This window comes from Balaenoptera acutorostrata, chromosome 3 (assembly GCF_949987535.1).
Source record: "Balaenoptera acutorostrata chromosome 3, mBalAcu1.1, whole genome shotgun sequence".
Taxonomy (NCBI): Eukaryota; Metazoa; Chordata; class Mammalia; order Artiodactyla; family Balaenopteridae; genus Balaenoptera; species Balaenoptera acutorostrata.
This window is the reverse complement of record NC_080066.1, coordinates 104,433,243-104,451,154: the sequence shown is the minus strand read 5'-3', so window position 1 is coordinate 104,451,154 and position 17,912 is coordinate 104,433,243. Positions and strand designations below refer to the sequence as shown.

The 17,912-nt window shown below is 49.1% G+C and overlaps 4 non-coding genes across 4 annotated transcripts; all 4 read left to right on the top strand.

The window, feature by feature from the left end:
• Positions 1-3,451: 3,451 nt before the first annotated feature.
• On the top strand, positions 3,452-3,533 carry TRNAL-UAG (transfer RNA leucine (anticodon UAG)). Its single transcript has one exon. It is a non-coding gene; the product is annotated as a tRNA-Leu (tRNA).
• Positions 3,534-13,006: 9,473 nt separating this feature from the next.
• On the top strand, positions 13,007-13,096 carry TRNAY-GUA (transfer RNA tyrosine (anticodon GUA)). Its single transcript is given in 2 exon segments — positions 13,007-13,043; positions 13,061-13,096. It is a non-coding gene; the product is annotated as a tRNA-Tyr (tRNA).
• A 2,722-nt stretch (positions 13,097-15,818) lies between these two features.
• On the top strand, positions 15,819-15,909 carry TRNAY-GUA (transfer RNA tyrosine (anticodon GUA)). The gene is given in 2 exon segments: positions 15,819-15,855; positions 15,874-15,909. It is a non-coding gene; the product is annotated as a tRNA-Tyr (tRNA).
• A 1,711-nt stretch (positions 15,910-17,620) lies between these two features.
• TRNAY-GUA (transfer RNA tyrosine (anticodon GUA)) lies at positions 17,621-17,710 on the top strand. Its single transcript is given in 2 exon segments — positions 17,621-17,657; positions 17,675-17,710. It is a non-coding gene; the product is annotated as a tRNA-Tyr (tRNA).
• The last annotated feature ends 202 nt before the right edge of the window (positions 17,711-17,912 follow it).

Below are 17,912 nucleotides of genomic sequence, written 5' to 3'. Positions count from 1 at the left end.
AGGAGATTTTGCGAGCCCAAATTCTTGCATCTTCTTACATTTAGAAAAGCACTAAAATAATTAACAGAGACATCTGCTCCTTGTGACTAGCAGCAAGCCTTGCCAAAAATGTGTGCTTGACTGCATGTACCCCCTTCACTAAAATCATATACAATACTGAGTTCCTCCCTACCTCTTCAGAGCTGTTCCTCAGAGCTATCTGAGATGCTGTCTCCCAGGCTATAGTCCTCATTTTGCCCCAAATAAAACTAACTCACAACTCTCACATTGTACATGTTTTTTCAGTCGACACATACGTCAATCACTCATTTGATAGAATGAAGGACTGTAGGATGCATATCCTGGTAGACATCCTTAGGTCTCTAAGTTTCAAAGGAGAATGCAAGTATTTTGCACACTACTAACAAGGGTGTGAACTCTACCTTGTCTAAGTCCGTAAAATGGACATGATAAAAAATACACTTGGACATAGAAGATCAAGGGTAGATGAGATTCCCTGTTCTTGGGCCAAGATCTTGCAGGTGCATTGTTCATGGATCTCAGACTTCCTAGGTTTCAAGTCTCTAAAGTTCTTTCACAGATGAGAAAGATCTCTGGTATCAAGTTTCCAGGGTGACCTCAGTTGATTAATTTGGACATGTGCAAAGCTTTCCATGTGGCCTAGGAGAGGGTAAGGGTGCAAGCATTTCTCCTAGTTTCTCCTGCACACTCATCTGTCTTTATGCCATGCCCAGTAAGACAAATACATGTGACCAGAGACTTCAGAAGATAGCACCATTGGATTCCATTTTTGCGTAGTTCATCTGAGACCTCTAGTGTTTCTAGTCCTGGGCATCCTTGGGTCCACATTCTATTCATGTCTTAAGGGTCATAAAGTGACTGGTACTGTTCACCAGTATTGGAAAGACCTTTTCCTTGTCCTTAACAGTAGTCTTTACTATTTTGCCAGGCTTTTCCCTCTCATTTGTATCCAAGGCCTCTCATTTTTTCCCCACTGCCACCATATTGAGCACACATCTCTTCCCTGCACACTGCTTTCAAGAAGTCTGCACATCTTTGACTCCTTCCGTTTGCCTTCCTCATTTCTGTTACAATTCCAAAATACAAAACTGATCCCTGCTGCAGTGGTTTTCAGAGCATGGTCCCTGAATTAGTAGCATCAGCATCACCTAACAACCTATTAGAAATATAAATTCTTAGGCCCTTGGTCTTCTAAATCAGAAATTCCAAGAGTTGAGTCTAGCAATCTGTCTTTTTAATAATCCCTCCAGGTGATTGTGATGCATGCTAACATTTGAGGGCCACCGCTCTACCACTGGTGAGATGCCCCTCTCCAGTGATCTCTTTCCACACCAGCAGGGAGCTCCAGCCCCCATATGTCTACCTCTATTACCCTTGAAAATACACTGAGGTTCTTTTACAGAGATCCCACAGAGAATCTGAGTTAGCAGTCTTCCTGCAATCCCTGTTCCCTTCACTTTTATGTTGAAACTTACGGGACTTCAGGAAGAGATCTCTATCTCTATGCCCAAATTTCCCCCTTTTTATAAGGACACCAGTCATATTGGATTAGAGCCCACACTAATGACCTCATTTTAATTTGATTACTTCTGTAAATACCTTATTTCCAAATAAGGTCACATATTGGGGCACTGGGAATTAGGACTTCTATATATCCTTCTGGAGGGACACAATTCCACCCAAAACAAAGACCATAGAATTTTACTGGAGGCTCTGGGAAAATCCCCTTTATGTGTCGTGGGAACCTCCAACACCACCATGGGATTAATTTTCCCTTCTCTTGGGGGAATTAAGAGACAATGACAATTGTCTATTCTTAGGGAAGTAAGCCAATTCTGGGCACTTCTTCCCTGACAAAGACTGCATATTTGCAAGAGAGAGGGAAGCACAGAACATACACATATACAACCTCCCCGTTTAAAGCTCTTGGTGGAATTTGCCCCCCAAATAGCTTTAATTTTATCAAATGAAGGATGTGATCGGATATCACCAGGGAACCACAATTTCTACCCTTAGAAGGCAGAAAATTGGCCCAAGCATCCCCCAATCCCATCACCCAGCCTTTTGCTCAGTCACCTGTTAGAATTCCAAAATACAAAACCGATCTCTGCTGCAATGATTTTTATTGCCCCCCTGCCCCCCGCAAGTTTAGGCAGTAGTTGTGAAATAATTCTCAGCTACTGCCACACAGTAGCAAAAGAGACATAGCATCTTGGCCTTCTGTAACTTCCACTTCGTTGTAATTAAAAGCAGCAAGAATTCCTTTTCACATAGGGAACATGGAAACTCAAGTTTGGTGGACCCTAGACAGATGCTCAAACATTTGGAGAACTGATGTGTGGCTACCCTTCTCCGTGTCAAGAGGCGTGACAGTGTAAAGCTAATTCTCTCGCCTATTCTGGCCCCGTTCCCAGGCTCCCCTCCGGAGGCCGGCAGGCTTGGGCTTCTAGGTAGGATGACGAGCGGGAGCATGAGAGTTCTCAGGAATCCTGGGCGCCCTGAGTACCAGTCTGGGCTCAGAATCCGGCCTCAGTCCCTATGGAAGGACGTCTCAGTCCGTCTCCTTCCGCAGTCGCCAGTAATAATAGCCGCCACATGGCTACAGCTGCGCAGGGGAAACGGGACCTCTCTGGGAGACGCAGAAATGGGAGACGCAGAGATACAAAAGGGACTGGAGGCCCCCCGGAAGCAGGAACCGATCCAACCTAAAAGACAGCCTCCCTTCCCGCAGGCTGAACTGGGAAGGAAGACTGCAGACTCTGCTTGGGCTGACACTAGGGAGCGGGCACTGATTGGCGTCAGCTATTTGCGCTTTCGGCCAAGAGAAGCAAAAGGGAACTAGGAGACAAGCTTTCTTTTTTTTTTTTTTTTTTTCCCAGTCGTTTAACGCACGCACTGGGCATGCCTTCTGGAGACTCGAAGACTCCTCTCCCGGCTTCAGAACCGAAAAGTATCAAACTCAAAATTTAGCAAAGAATTGAAGTCGCGGCGCGCGGTGGGTGACAGGGAAAGACAGTTGGCTCTTTCTTATTCCACCACCGCGATCCCCAAGTGATCTGGAGTCTAAATCAAGGAGTTCATTCGTCCTTTCAACAGTTTTTGAGCGCTTACTGGGCGCCAGGCGGAAGCTGACGTGACCCGCCTTCGGAAAGATGTTACATTCTAGATCCCAAGTGCTGCGCTTCGGGAGCGGATACTTGGTTTTGAAGGTCTTTCCCTTTTAGTTCCTGGAGTGAGAAGAGCTATTTGGGTTGGGTGAATGCAGGTTCGAGTCCTAGGAGAGCGGAGAGGAACTTTCTTCGTGTCCCTTGGTGATGCCTAGAATCATGGTTTCGGGTCAGGGAGTAGAAGACAACGCGGGGAAAAAAAAAAAAAAAAAGAGGCAGAAAGGTATAACTAACAAGTGTACAGAATTCTGTGGTGTAGGCTTGGTAGCGTGGCCGAGCGGTCTAAGGCGCTGGATTTAGGCTCCAGTCTCTTTGGAGGCGTGGGTTCGAATCCCACCGCTGCCAAGGTTTTATTTCTTAATCGCAAGCGATCACTGCCCGTGTCCTCACTACAGGAGCGGATAAGGACTTGCCAAAGGTGTGGCATTTAGCTGGGGCGTTCAAGTTGAGGAGAGGTGGAGACCCTTGAAACCGGCGGGGTGGGGTGGGGTTAGGCTCCCCAGAAGCAGGAACCGATCCAATCTAAACGACAGCCTCCCTCCCTGCGGGCTGAATTGGGGAGGAAGACTCTACAGACTCTGGGGTGGGGCACGGAGGAGAGCGGGGAGTGAAGTGAGACTTTGTCTCATCATTTGCTCCTAAGTGTTAACCCGGCAAAATTCGGGCAGATGCAAAGTGTCCCTGTGCAGTTTCTGCGGCTGACTGCCTCTGGGACCCCTACAGTTTCCTACGGGATGTTCTCTATTTTTCCACTGGTCTCCCCGCTACAACAGCACCCCCCACCACCACCACCATTTCTCTTTCCGTCTCTCCCTCCAGGTAAAGGTGGTAAAGTCAGGCCAGTAAAGGAGATGGGTTAAGCAGGAAGCGAATCATCGAGGGAGGCAACTGCTCACCAGCTCAGGGAAGTGATTCAATTCCCAGGCTTGAGCCAGCCAAGGAAGAGTACCCTGACCGCCCCCCCCGCCCCCCCCCCCCCACAGCCCGCAAGATATCCTAGGATGGGTTCAAAGGCAGAATTTGAGCTCTTTAAAGAACATTCTCACTTTCTGACCTTTGAACAATGACTTTCCTGCCCCATGTGCACTGCCTTTGGTACCCAAAAGGTACACTGGGCACGGTTTGGCACCCATTGCCCCCAGGTCTGAATCCAGGCGTTGTCCCTTCCTTAAGCCTTTGAGAAGGAGTCATCGGTTCATTTTAGTAGGTGGTGATAGTCCTGACTGGCCCATGCCCTAAAGGAGGCAAGAGATAAATTTGTCCTTGTGACTTGTTACTTTAGTCAGCCTCTACCATAGTGACATTTTGGATAATTCTCTGTAGTGGGGGCCTGTCATATGTATTACAGAATGTTTAGCAGCATCCCTGGCCTTTACCCACTAGACACCAGTAGTACTGTCCCAGTTTTGACAACCGAAAATGTCTCCAGACATTGTCAAATGTCCTCTATGAGGCAAAATCCTCCCTAAAGACTGAGGGTGCAACTACAGTATTATCTCCCAGTGTTTGGTTTGTCTTCTCAATCTCTTCACAGTGTCTTTTGAAGGGCAGGGGTTCTTAATTTTATGAAGTACAATTAATCATTGTACTTAATTTTTCTTTGATGGATCATGCTTTTAATGTTGCATCTAAGAAATCTTCCCCAACACAAATTGACAAAGATTTTATTCTAAATATTTTATAGTTTTGATTTTTGATCCATTTTGAGTTAATTTTTCATTCAGTGTGAAGTAGGGATCAAAACTGTGTTTTTTTAAAGCATCATTTGTTGAAAAGACTACTTTTCTCTACTGAATTGCCTTTGAAATTTGGTCAAAACTTAGTTGATAATACATCTGTGGTTCTACCTCTGCACTCCTGTTCCATAGATCTATTTTTTGTATCTTAATGCCAATACTACGGTCTTGATTATAGCAGATTTATAAGTCTTGAGGTCAGGCACAGTGAGTCCTCCAACTTTGTTCTTCTTTTCAAAGTTGTTTGGAGCATGCTACGTCTTTGGATTTTCATATGAATTTTGGAATCAGCTGGTCATTTTCTGGGAAAAAAACCTGTTGTTATTTTGATTTGGATTGCATTGAACCTATAAATCAATTTAAGGATAATTGATATCTTAACAGTATTGTCTTCTCATTCATAAACACAAAATGTTTCTCCTTGTATTTAGGTTTTCTTTCATTTCTCTCAGCATTTTTTTTTTCGGTGTACAAGTGTACACGTTTTAATGCTAAGTATTTCATATTTAATGATTCTATAGTACATTGGATTGCTTTTTAAAAGAATCCAAAATCGATTTCTTTTTTTTTAAATTTATTTATTTATGGTTGTGTTGGGTCTTCGTTTCTGTGCGAGGGCCTTCTTCTAGTTGTGGCAAGTGGGGGCCACTCTTCATCGTGGTGCGCGGGCCTTTCACCATCGCGGCCCCTCCTGCTGCGGAGCACAGGCTCCAGACGCGCAGGCTCAGCAATTGTGGCTCACGGGCCCCGTCACTTCACGGCATGTAGGATCTTCCCAGACCAGGGCTCGAACCCGTGTCCCCTGCATTGGCAGGCAGATTCTCAACCACTGCGCCACCAGGGAAGCCCCGATTTCTTTCTTTTTCTTTTCTTTTTTTTTTTTTTTTTTTAATGAATTTATTTATGTTATTTATTTATTTTTGGCTGTGTTGGGTCTTTGTTGCTGCGTGTGGGCTTTCTCAAGTTGCGGCGAGTAGGGGCTACTCTTCGTTGCGGTGTGCGGGCTTCTCATTGTGGTGGCTTCTCTTGTTGTGGAGCATGGGTTCTAGGAGCGCGGGCTTCAGGAGTTGTGGCACACGGGCTCAGTAGTTGTGGCTTGCGGGCTCTAGACCACAGGCTCAGTAGTCGTGGCACACGGGCTTAGTTTTCCACAGCATGTGGGATCTTCATGGATCAGGATTCGGACCCGTGTTCCCTGCATTGGCAGGTGTATTACTTAACCATTGTGCCACCAGGGAAGCCCCAAAATCGATTTCTGATTGTTCATTGCTAGATACTATATATATATATGTGTGTATATATATGTATATATATATATATACACACATATATATGGTATATACTCTCTATATATGTATATATAGTATAAACAGTAAATATACAATTAATTTCAATATTAATCTTGTATTCTACAACTTTTCTAGATTCAATTATTTGTTATAGCTTTCTGTAGATTCTATCGGATTTTTACATAGGCTTTCATGTCTTTTTTTCACTTTTCCAATTGAGTTTTATTACAGAACATTTTAAACCCAGTACATTTCCCCACTGCTAACAGCTCCATCCTCCATCAACCCACATACGAAAGAACTGAAGCTACTGCTCATCTGTGAGTGTGGTGTCAGCTACAGATTTTCAAGGAATATAGAACGATGTCCTGGAGCCAGGGCAGCAGCGGTCAGTGACTCAGCCAGCTCCCAGAACAACCTGTGGTCCTGAGTTCGCAGGTGTGTGGTTTCAGTAGTGTCTCTCCCTTCCTGGCCCTGCCACTTTGCTCAGACTGACTGGAAATCCACGCAGCACAGGAACAGTGAGAGCGCGGAACCCCGCACGTTGTCCTCAGAGGTCCATGCCCCACCTGCTAGAAGAGTTCTGTCTAGGCCGAAGCCACTCAACCCGAGGGCATGTTCAGGTGTTATCCAGAAGAGTCCAACACTAATCCTTAAAGAAAATACCGCCGTTCTCACTGACCCTGCTACCAAAAGCTCTGCCTCTGTACACCGGTACCGAATCAAATCTCGGAGACAGAGTTCTGGGTGAAGTAGAAAAGGATAGCTTTATCGCCTTGCCAGGCAAAGGGGGACACAGTGGGCTCCTGTCCTCGAAAACTATGTGTCCCAACCCGGGAGGATTTGATGAGAGCTTTATAGCGGTGGTTCAAGGGTGGGGTCTCTGACAAGGTCAGGGGTGAGCAGGGCCTGCGCTCCCTTCATCTCGTCTCAGGTGAAGAAAATCTCCAGTGTTGGTGCAGACGGCTCTGAGACTGCTGCCAGACTCTCCCCCAAGGTTCCCCGCCCCCCAACATTCCCCGCAGTTCCTGGGCAGAAGCTTTGGGAAGAGCGCAATGGCTCTGGGAGCAGCATCTCTGTCTCATCTCTTCTATACGCCGTGTCAAAGGTCAAAGAGAAGCCAGTACTTTTAGACTATGTTGATTAAGACAGCCTCTGACGATTAAATGAACGATTTAGGATCCGCGCAATCATGAACCGGAAAACCTATTCTCAGGTGTCATTTCGGGGATATATTTGCTCCTAGTACTAAGGCTTTAAGTCCAGAGCTCACTTTAGGTGTGTGGGTGGGAATAAGGGAGTTAGAAGCCCTGGATCATCCTGAGACGTGTGAAAGAACGGGACTGAAAGACATGAATTTAGAGGGACTGGGGAAGAGCCCTTCTTATATGTGGTTCCTCGTTGTAATCTATAACAACCTTACCTTGTTTTTATTGAAAGTCTAGTGACTGGTAAGATGTAGAGCACACTATCTTTTCCGTGATCGGACAACAGTAGCCAGGCGGCTGCCATCCGAGCATTGAACCCAGCGATAACATTTCTTGGCCGTGTCCCAGGAGGTGTCCAGAGAAAGAGCTGCGCGCCAAGCAGGTTTTGACTTGACAGGCAGGACATGTGAGATTTCCGTAAAGGAATAGAACAGGCTTCTTGGAGTATCCTCCTGCACTGCATTTTTTTTTTTTTTTAATGTTGGCTGCACTTGGGAAACTTTACAAAACGTTGATGCTTGGATACCACCCATAGAGATTCTGATGTAATTGGTCTAGGCTGTGGTGTCCACATCGGATTTTTTTAAGTTCCTGTACAGCCAGGGTTGAGAACTACTGCTAATAATTTAATTATTATTTTGGATGTGATGAGCCAGGTTAAAAACCTGAAGGACCCTGAATGATCTTCTGAAAAATGGCGTCAACCATTAAACGATGGTGATCTGTGCATGAGGACAGAATATTCTGTGATAGTAAAAACTGCCTGGTGGGAGGGGACAGCTGCCAGAATCGGAAGCCCCAGTCAGGCCTCTGTGGAGCTGTAGGACTTCTATCACCAAAACGTTTTTCTCGGAGAAATGAGCCCGTTGTGTCTTTGGGCTAGGAGGGAGGCCTAGAGACGGAGATCCTTCGGGAGCCCTGGGCAGAGCTCTCCGCGGTGCGTTGACGGTCCCACCAGGGGAGCAGAGTTTGTCAACAGGGAACTTGAGCGCTGCATTCTGCTCACATCCACATCCCCCCCCCCCCCCCCGCACAAGTTCCGGAGCAACAAGAGGGTGGATTTGTAACGCAGAGATGTCAACGTGGCGACCTGGGCGACCCCTAAAGTCCTAAAACCGTCAAATTCCAACGGCGTGAGCATCTGCTCTCTATGAGAGCAGAAGACATCTCTAGGTGTCTTAGGAATAGAGTATAAAACAATGTGAGAGGCTTCTGCTTCTCTGAAGAAATAATTCAGCAGAGCCCCATGTGTGCATTCTTTGATGCCTCAGCTGGTAAAATGGGGGAGGGGGGCGGCGTTGTAGAACTCCGTTGGCATCTTTAGGTTGTGGGTTAGATTCCAGCTTTAAGTAGGTGCGCAAGCATTTGCAAATGCTCTAAAACGCCATTTGGTAAGTCATGCTCCTTCGAAGATAGGATTTTTGTGGCTTTAATTAGCGTCAGCCTTCGTTTGTCTTTCTAAGAAATTTGTGGCGAGACTGAGAGGAAGCCTAAAAGAATAAAACATAGTAACACCTACAGAAGGCCCACAGCCTACTGTGTGGCACAGATTCAATTCACTCATTATTCGTCCACTAAGTTCTTCCCATTTAAGCACTGGGTGGAAAGATGAAAAATTCAGAGCCGATGAGGAAAGTAAGTTTTTGTGATAAGCCTCCGCTGTTCCCTGAACCCTTCCTCCACTTGCTCTTGAGGTATAAAGTTAGGATTTCGAGAACACATTGTATAGAGCACAGCTGAAACGTAAAAGAAAGTAGATAGTATGGGAAAGAATAGGCACTATGACACAATGCCAAGTAGCGTGGCTGAGCGGTCTAAGGCACTGGAATGAGGCTCCAGTTACTTTGGGTGGGGTGTTTGAGTCCCACCGCTGCTAAGTAACAGCTTTGCTCGTTGTAGAACTGAGGTCTAATAACGGGAATACTACTGTAGTCCTCGGTTTGGGGCTGAGATAAGTTACGGAGGGTACCAGAGTGAGGTTCAGGTCAGACTATTCAAGGCAAGCGGGTTCCTGTTTTCTGGCCAGATAGGGCTTGGGAAAGTTTTGCCAATTAGTAAGTTTTGATAATTTTGATAAGTCTTAAAGGATGAAGTTCATCAGGAGGATAGGGTTAGGTAAGAAACAGAAGCTCTGGGCTTCCCTGGTGGCGCAGTGGTTAAGACTCAGCCTGCCGCTGCGGGGGACATGGGTTCGAGCCCTGGTCCGGGAAGATCCCACATGCCGCAGAGCAACTAAGCCCATGTGCCACAACTACTGAGCCTGCACTCTAGAGCCTGCGAGCCACAACTACTGAGCCTGCGTGCTACAACTACTGAAGCCCGCACACCTAGAGCCCGTGCTCTGCAACAAGGGAAGCCACCGTGATGAGAAGCCCGCACACCGCAACAAAGAGTAGCCCCTGCTCACCACAACTAGAGAAATCCCGCGCGCAGAAACAAAGACCCAATGCAGCCAAATAAATATATAAAATAATAAAAAAATAAAATAAATAAAATAAAAATGGACAGGGGCATTGAATTAAAAAAAAAAAAAAAGAAACAGAAGTTTTAAGTACAGGTGTAACCCCAGAAGAGAAAGCTGTCACATGTGAAAGGAGACTGATAAAAAGGTGGAGAAAACAGTGAGTGGTGTTTGTTTTTATTTTATTTACATTTTTTTCCTCATAATGGAAACTCACACAAGCTTCCTGCGCAGTCTATAAGCAAACTTCAAGAGTTAACTCCTACACACCATTGTAAAGCAATTATACTCTAATAAAGATGTTTAAAAAAAAAAAAGAGTTAACTCCTTCGGCAAGAGTGCCGGTGCAGGCCCTTGGGTGTGTACTGTTGCTGGAGTACATCAGTGACCTTAGAATCAGCTCCTCGGGTCCTCAGCTCCCCACTGGTCTGTTTGCTCTGGGATGTTTCTGACTCCTCACGCCCAAGCCCTATTTCTGATATCCTGATGGAGCTCCTACCCTTCCCTCTGCATCTTTCTCTGCCGGGAAGTGAGAAGGACAGAGAGGGTCTGAGAGAGACTGTCCCGAGATGTGACTCAGCAAAAAGGCAATGCCCCAGGGATGATGGAGATGTTTCAATTCTTGCAGACTTGAATCAAGCATCTTTGACAACTAACTTGGAAAATTAGCTCACTGCCCCTACAGTTTGCTCTCAGAGATCCTGAGAATGTTTTAACCCATAATCTGAACTCCTATTAGACATTTTCACCGCTTGAACTGTAAGTACAGTGTACTTTGGATCCTAGCCCATATTTTGGGGGTCCCAGAGAGTGGATGGGTGCAATTTGATGTCCATTGAAACCCAGGTTGAATCAAAGTGTTGCCCCTTTCTTAGTGTGCCTTTGGAGAGGTCACCTTTAGTAGGTGAGAGCATCTTTAGGCAAGGGAGGGAGCACCTTCAGGAGGTGGTGAAGGAACGAAGATGGCCCATGTCCTTAAAAGAATCACCAAGAGAAGTTTCAAGTTCCTGGCTGAATTCTTGATCTAGGGGTCTGAATATGATTGTCCCTCTTTTGCTTAGAAAAACTCACTTAACAAAATAGCAATCTTTATTTAATGTAAGCATTCAATACGTGCCCTCACCTAGCTGAACTAGAATGAAGAGAAACCCAATGATGCTGAAATGGTCTCAATTTAAATTCATGACAATAATCTCAAGTGCATATGCATAACAATCTTACTATTTTTCTCAATCCCTTCACTTCTACTCTTTCATCCCTTCTCTTGTGTCTTCAAAATAGCAATACCTCAGCATACATTCTCACTCTCAGCTTTCTATTTCACTAAGAAAACAGAAGCATTCACAGGAGAACATCTACAAGGTACCCATTTACAGGCACCTGAATACTTTCATTCCTCCTGTTACTGTGGATGACGTATCCAACATCCTAGCTAAGACCATCCCCTCTAACTGTGCACTAGATGCCATCCTTTATTGTTTACCCAAGAACATTCTTTCCAGCAGTTGTATACACATAAATGAATATACATGGACAAAATCAATTTATTAATTTTTCAGTTAATACTATTTCTGTTTGGAGGCAGTTTTCTGTAAAAGAAAATTGAGTACATTGTCAAGAATGTTCTCATGTATATGTTCTCTATGCTCCTCTTCCACTATTTTCCCTTCTAATGACAAATTGCATTGGTATAATACATTTTGTTACAATCGGTGAGCCAATTGTACTACTTTATTAATAATTAAATCCAGAGATACGTACGTTTCATCCTAGCAAAATTTCTTTGATTGCCATTAAAGATTTCTTCAAAACTGGAGAGTAAAAGAAACTTGCAGCAAAAGCCCAAGAGAATCTGAGCATACATAAATAAAAACACATCCAGGATAACTACTCCTAAACTTCTGGACCTCTTCCTTTATTTTCCCACTGGCTTCTCTCAGCCTGCACTTCAGATAATATCTATTGCCCTATACACTGCTCTCATTGCACCCAGAAAGTGTTAGTTCCACCTGAAAGAGCAATGACTGCTGAAAATAGGTGAATCAGGAACAAATACACTGCAAATTCTGACATAGAGATATAGAAATAGAAATATAGAGAGACAGAAAAAAAAAAAAGAGACAAAAAGCAAGAGAAAGAGACATAGAGAGAAACAAAGAAGGAAACAGTGAAAAAAAGTTTCAGAGAAAAATCAGACCAAAAAATCAAAACAGAGAGCCAGACACCCTGAGAGATAGAAAGAAAGTGAGAAACAGATATACAAGAAGGGGGAAAGTTTGAGAGAAAAACACAGGCTTAGGGATCAGAAATACACCTGGTAGCAGGAAGGAGGTGGGGAAAACAAAGGAGGCTGAAGGAAGGGAACTGAAGGGTGCAGGGAGTGGAAGATGGATGCTGAAGAAACAGATACTGAAAAAAATTCTGCTCTGTGGGCAGAAAAGGGGATCCAAGTCCGTAGGCTGGCCGCAGCGGGCCGGGCCGATGGGTACCTATGGGCGTGGCGTCGTCGTCGTCCCCCACCCCCTTCCCTCCACCCCCGGCCCGCCTGGCCCGACATCCCTTCTCCATCACTTCCCAGGAAGCCTCACTGCGCGTAAAAGTAAGACTAGGTCTACGTGGGCACCTCGGTCCCGGTCTTGAGTAAGTGGCGAGGTGAGGGGGGTACAGAACTGGGGGCGAGGGCTGGGGTGGGATGGGGGGAGGCGCTTAGAGGCTGTGCTCCTCCTCAAGGGGTCTTCTGTGACCCTGTGGGCTGCGTTCTTCTGCGCTCCATTCCTCCGCAAGCCCGCCCCCAACCAACCCACGCATCCGTTTGTCCGACGTCCCCTTTCCCCTCACCCTCTTGCTGGCTTTCTGGCCTGGGAAGGGCGTCATCCAGCCACTCCGTGTAGAAAGGGACAGGGCGGGGAGGTAGAGGAAATGAGTCAACAGGTGACTGCCCAGTCCCAGGCATTCTGAAAATTGCCGCCCCAGGATGCCTGACATCCACGGAGCCAGCATATGCACTGCTCCTTGCCTAGGGGCCTTCCAACCAACCAAAAGCATGTTGTACCTGGGGCCATCCAGTGCGTTGGCCTCTGTCGTTTCTGCAAAATGGAAGGACTCAGCACTTACCAGTGTGCACCCTTCGATAGCTCAGCTGGTAGAGCGGAGGACTGTAGACCTGCCACGTGTGGACATCCTTAGGTCGCTGGTTCGATTCCGGCTTGAAGGAAGTGCTCCTGATGCTTTTGGCCCACCACTGCCTAGTGCCGCCTTGCCTCTGCCTTGCAAATTGGCCCTTCCCCTTGCACTACAAGAGCACCCTCATTCTCACAGGAGAAAGCCGACACAGCCCTTCTGGAGCCACTTGTCCCTTCCCCAAATCCAGAGACACATGCCTCTCAACCAAAAACACCCTTAGCAGCCCCAACCAGCCAGACCCTTCAGCCTCCCAAATCCTTTAAACTTTTATTCACGCACCTCTCGTCGGGGAGAGAAGTGCCCGCTGTGACACCACTGCTTTGCTCAACGTGGACAGATCCCTGACAAATACGTGGCCACACAGGAGCTGCCCACTGTGAGCCCTGGAGGCCGACCAGCACACAGGCCATTACATGGGTCACGGACAACCAACCACGGCATTCTTCTTGAAAATCCTCCCACTCAATTTCCCTTTCCTACTCTGCCTAGTCCTAAGATGGCCCATGGCCTCTCTCTTCTGTCTAGCCCAACCACAGTGTCTGTGTATCTCTGTCCATCCCTCTCTCCAACTATCTCTCTCTCTCTCTCCCTCATTCTCAAACTTGTTCTCTCTTTCTGTGTCTCTCTTGAATGATCATAAATATATAAACTTAGGGAGACAGAAAACCTTCTTCACCATTTGCTTTATATACTGTGGGACAGGACTGCTACCCTGAGGTTTGCCAAGCCGTTGCCAATTGTGCGCCTGCATCAAGAGCCGCTGGCACTGGCAGAAGCAAAAGACACCAGGGCTCTCAGGACAGGGGAGGAGGCTTGAAGTCACGATGAAAACTTCAGAGGCCCCATTCAGCTCTCCTGTCAGTCAGAGAACAAGGCTGAGGCCACGGGAAAACTTCAAATTCCTCAAAATTTCACACCTGTTCTTGCTGCCGCAGGAAGGTTTGAGTTCCTTCTGCAAGAGCAACGATTGCTCACACTCTGTACAGTTGTGGGAAAAACCCCTGCACCAATTCCCCTGCTACTTCTGATGGAGAGACAGAGAAATAGAGACAGAGATAAAGATAGAGACAGAGAGAGACCGAGGGAGAGCGACTGCAAGGGAGAGGGGGAGATTGGGAGAGGAAGGGAGTTTGTGAGCAAAAGGAAAGGCTGAGACCTGAGAAAGAGACCTGAGAGTAGGAAAAGGCCGGGGTCAGGGGGCAGATAATGGTGGCTGAAGGCAGGGAGCAGAAAGGGCCAGGGAGTGGGGCTTGGTGGCCGGATGTGTGATCCTGGAGGCGCACATCGACTGTCCTCCTGACACAGGCCACTAGCCTGTGCCTTCTGACCAGCTGGCTGAATTAAGTGCTGGGCCCCTGAGGCTACAGCCTTCCACACCCTCCTCCCTCCACCGCCACCGAGCCGGGTTTCAGGGATGGTGCTGGTTGGGGGAGGGTTGTCAGGGCATGTGGGTGCAGAGAGGAAAGCCAAGGAGTGGCCCTTGCTCTTTTCTCTCCTGTGGGAGGGAAACTCCTGAAGGCTGGAGATACAGTTGGAAAGCACTGTCAGAGGAACGGTGATGGGAGTGTGGCTCTCTGCAGGCCCTGGGGCCCAGCCGCTGCCCTCCCCTGACCCTTGCGGCCGCGAGCTCCTTTTTGGTTCGGGTTCTGCCTCTGCATCCAGACTGCGTTTCCCGCATATCTTCGTCTCCAGGTCTCCTCTGCAGCAGCAGTCTTCCCCGCTGCCCCACTGCTGACCAAGAGGAGCTGAGCCTGGGGCTGTGGAGTTTCCAGGGTCCAGGGAGTAGTGCCACTGCTTTCCCACAGGAGTCCTTCAGGAGGAACCTACTGTTCTGTGGCCACAAAGGTTCCCCAGCCTCGAATGTCACCATATGCAGAGACCAGCAGACAGGGACCAAAGAGAGATACTAAGATTTCCATTGGATGTGCCCATGCCCTCCACCCCCCATGGGAATTGGAGGTTCCCAGGTTTGGGGGAACTAGCTTTGGTGTTTGGGGGATATAACAGGGGAGGGGGGTGTGCCCATGGTTGGGAGGTGGACTCTGGTGACTTGGACACACCCCGGTGAGCCCCGGCACAGCCACCTCCTCCTGTCTGGGGCCTCACAGAGGGCAGGAGGGGACCTCCACAGACATGGCCCTCATCCTCGCAGGTGCAGACCTGCCGGTCTCCCGATCAGGGGTGGCGACACAGGCATCAGAGGACAGGTGACTTGGGTGTGGCTTGCCGTACTTCTGTGCAACCTGAGCTGGGTGGGTGAGCGAGTGGTGTCAGGTGGCGGGCACACACCAGATGGGATCTGAAACGTTTGTCAAAGACGCGGAGCGAGGGCAAAAGGTCCGACCTGGACAGCGGTGTGCTCTGCCTGTCCAGGAAGCCCACAGAATCTTGAGCTACTTCAGGGAGCCGCCGCCTCTGCCAGAGTAATCCGGGTCTGTGGGCAGAGAACGCGAGCCAAGCCCCCAGACAGGTCTAGCCCGACGTCCTTTCTCCATCACTTCCCAGGAGCCCTCACTGCGCGGAAAAGTAAAACTAGGTTTAGGTGGGCACCACGGCCCCTGTCTGGAGTGAGTGGCGAGCTGAGGGGTGTACAGAGCCGGGAGCAGGGCTTGGGGTGGGATGGAGGGCATGGGGGGAGGAGCTTAGAGGCGGTGTTCCCCTTTGAGGAACGGTGAGGCTCCAGTTCCTTGGTCTCCACCGTTTCTGCAAAAAGAAAGGACCCAGTGCTTGTCAGTGGATGGGTGGTTGTGCACCCTTCGGTAGCTCAGCTGGTAGAGCGGAGGACTGTAAGCTTGATGACGTGTAGGCATCCTTAGGTCGCTGGTTCGCTTCCAGCTCGAAGGAGGTGCTTTAGTAGTTTTTGCCCCATCATGAGGGCCACGCCCTCTGCCTCTGCCCTGCAAATTGGCCCTTCCGCCTGCACTACAAGAGCATGCTCATGCTCACCGGACAAAGCCAACAAAGCCCTTCCAGAACCACTTACCCCTCCTTCCTGAAATCCACAGACATATGCCCCTCAGTCCACAACATCCCCGTGCTCCTGCCTTAGCAGAGTGCCCCCACCAGCCAGCCAGTCAACCTCCCAAGCCCTTAACACTTTTATTCTCTCACCTCTCCCCAGGGAGAGCAGCGCCCCCTCTGCCACCACCACTTTGCTCAACGTGGACAGATCCGACAAACATGTGTCCACACGGGAGCCCTGGAGCCCAACAAGCACACGGGCCATCACATGGGTCGCGGACAACCAAGGCGTTCTTCTTGAAAATCCTCCCACTCAATTTCTCTTTCCTACTTTGCCTAGTCCTAGGATGGTCCATGGCTTCTCTCTTCTGTCTAGCCCAACAACTGCAGTCTCTGTGTATCTCCGTCCATCTCTCTCTCCAACTTCCGTCTCTCTCTCTCTCTCTCTCCCTCATCCTCGAGAGAGGGAGAGAAGGTTCCCAGGTTTGGGGGAACTAGCTTTGGTTTTTAGGGGATATAACGGGGGGGTGTGTGCCCGTGGTTGGGAGGTGGACTCTGGTGACTTGGACACACCCCGGTGAGCCCGGCACGGCCACCTCCTCCTGTCTGGGGCCTCACAGCGGGCAGGAGGGGGCCTCCGCAGACATGGCCCTCATCCTCGCAGGTGCAGACCTGCCGGTCTCCCGATCAGGGGTGGCGACACAGGCATCAGAGGACAGGTGACTTGGGTGTGGCTTGCCGTACTTCTGTGCGACCTGAGCTGGGTGGGTGAGCGAGCGGTGTCAGGTGGCGGGCACACACCAGATGGGATCTGAAACGTTTGTCAAAGACGCGGAGCGAGGGCAAAAGGTCCGACCTGGACAACGGTGTGCTCTGCCTGTCCAGGAAGCCCACAGAATCTTGAGCTACTTCAGGGAGCCGCCGCCTCTGCCAGAGTAATCCGGGTCTGTGGGCAGAGAACGCGAGCCAAGTCCCCAGACGGCCTGCAGCGGGCCAGACGGCTGGGTACTTATGCGGACATCCTTTCTCCCTCACTTCCAGGAAATCTCACTGCGCGGAAAAGTGAGCCCAGCTCACGGTGGGCAACAGGGTCGGGTCGAGGTTACATGGCGGGGGTGATGACGCCCCAGCACCAGGGGATGGGTATGTGATTGGGTGGGGCGGGGGGCTAGCTCAGAAACTCCTCGAGGGCCCTTCAGCGACCGTGCCTGCCTGGTGATGCATTCTTCTCCCTTGCTTCCCTCCGCAAGCCCGCCCCTACCCGACCCACTCATCCGTGTGGGTTTCACCAACGCCCCCATTCCCTTCACCCTCTTACCGGCTTTCTGGCCACCGAGGGCTGTCGTCCTGGTCTCTCCCTGTGGAAAGAGCCCAGGGGAGAGAAAATGAGTCAACAGGTGGCGGCCCGGGCCCAGGCATTCTGAAAATCGCCTCCCCGGGATGCCTGGCCACCACGGATCCCCGGCGTGTGCACGGCTCCCTGCCAAGGGGCTTCCAATTAACCTAGGGCGTATTGCACCCGGGGCCTTCCAGAGCCTTGGCCTCTGTCGTTTCCAGAAAAAAAATGAAGGACCCAGCACTAACTAGTGTGCACCCTTCGATAGCTCAGCTGGTAGAGCGGAGGACTGTAGATCTGACACACGAGGATATCCTTAGGTCGCTGGTTCGATTCCGGCTCGAAGGAAGTGCCCTGTTGCTTTTGCCCCGTCACCACCCCCTAGCGCCCAGCCCTGCAAATTGGCCCTTACAGCAGGTCAGCAGCTGAACTTAGCCAGGAAAACCCTTCCGGAGTCACCTTCACAGCCACCTGTGGGCTGTCGCCAAGGAACACACCTACTTCTTGAAATCCATTGACCCATGCCCTTCAACGCAAAACGGCCCAGCCC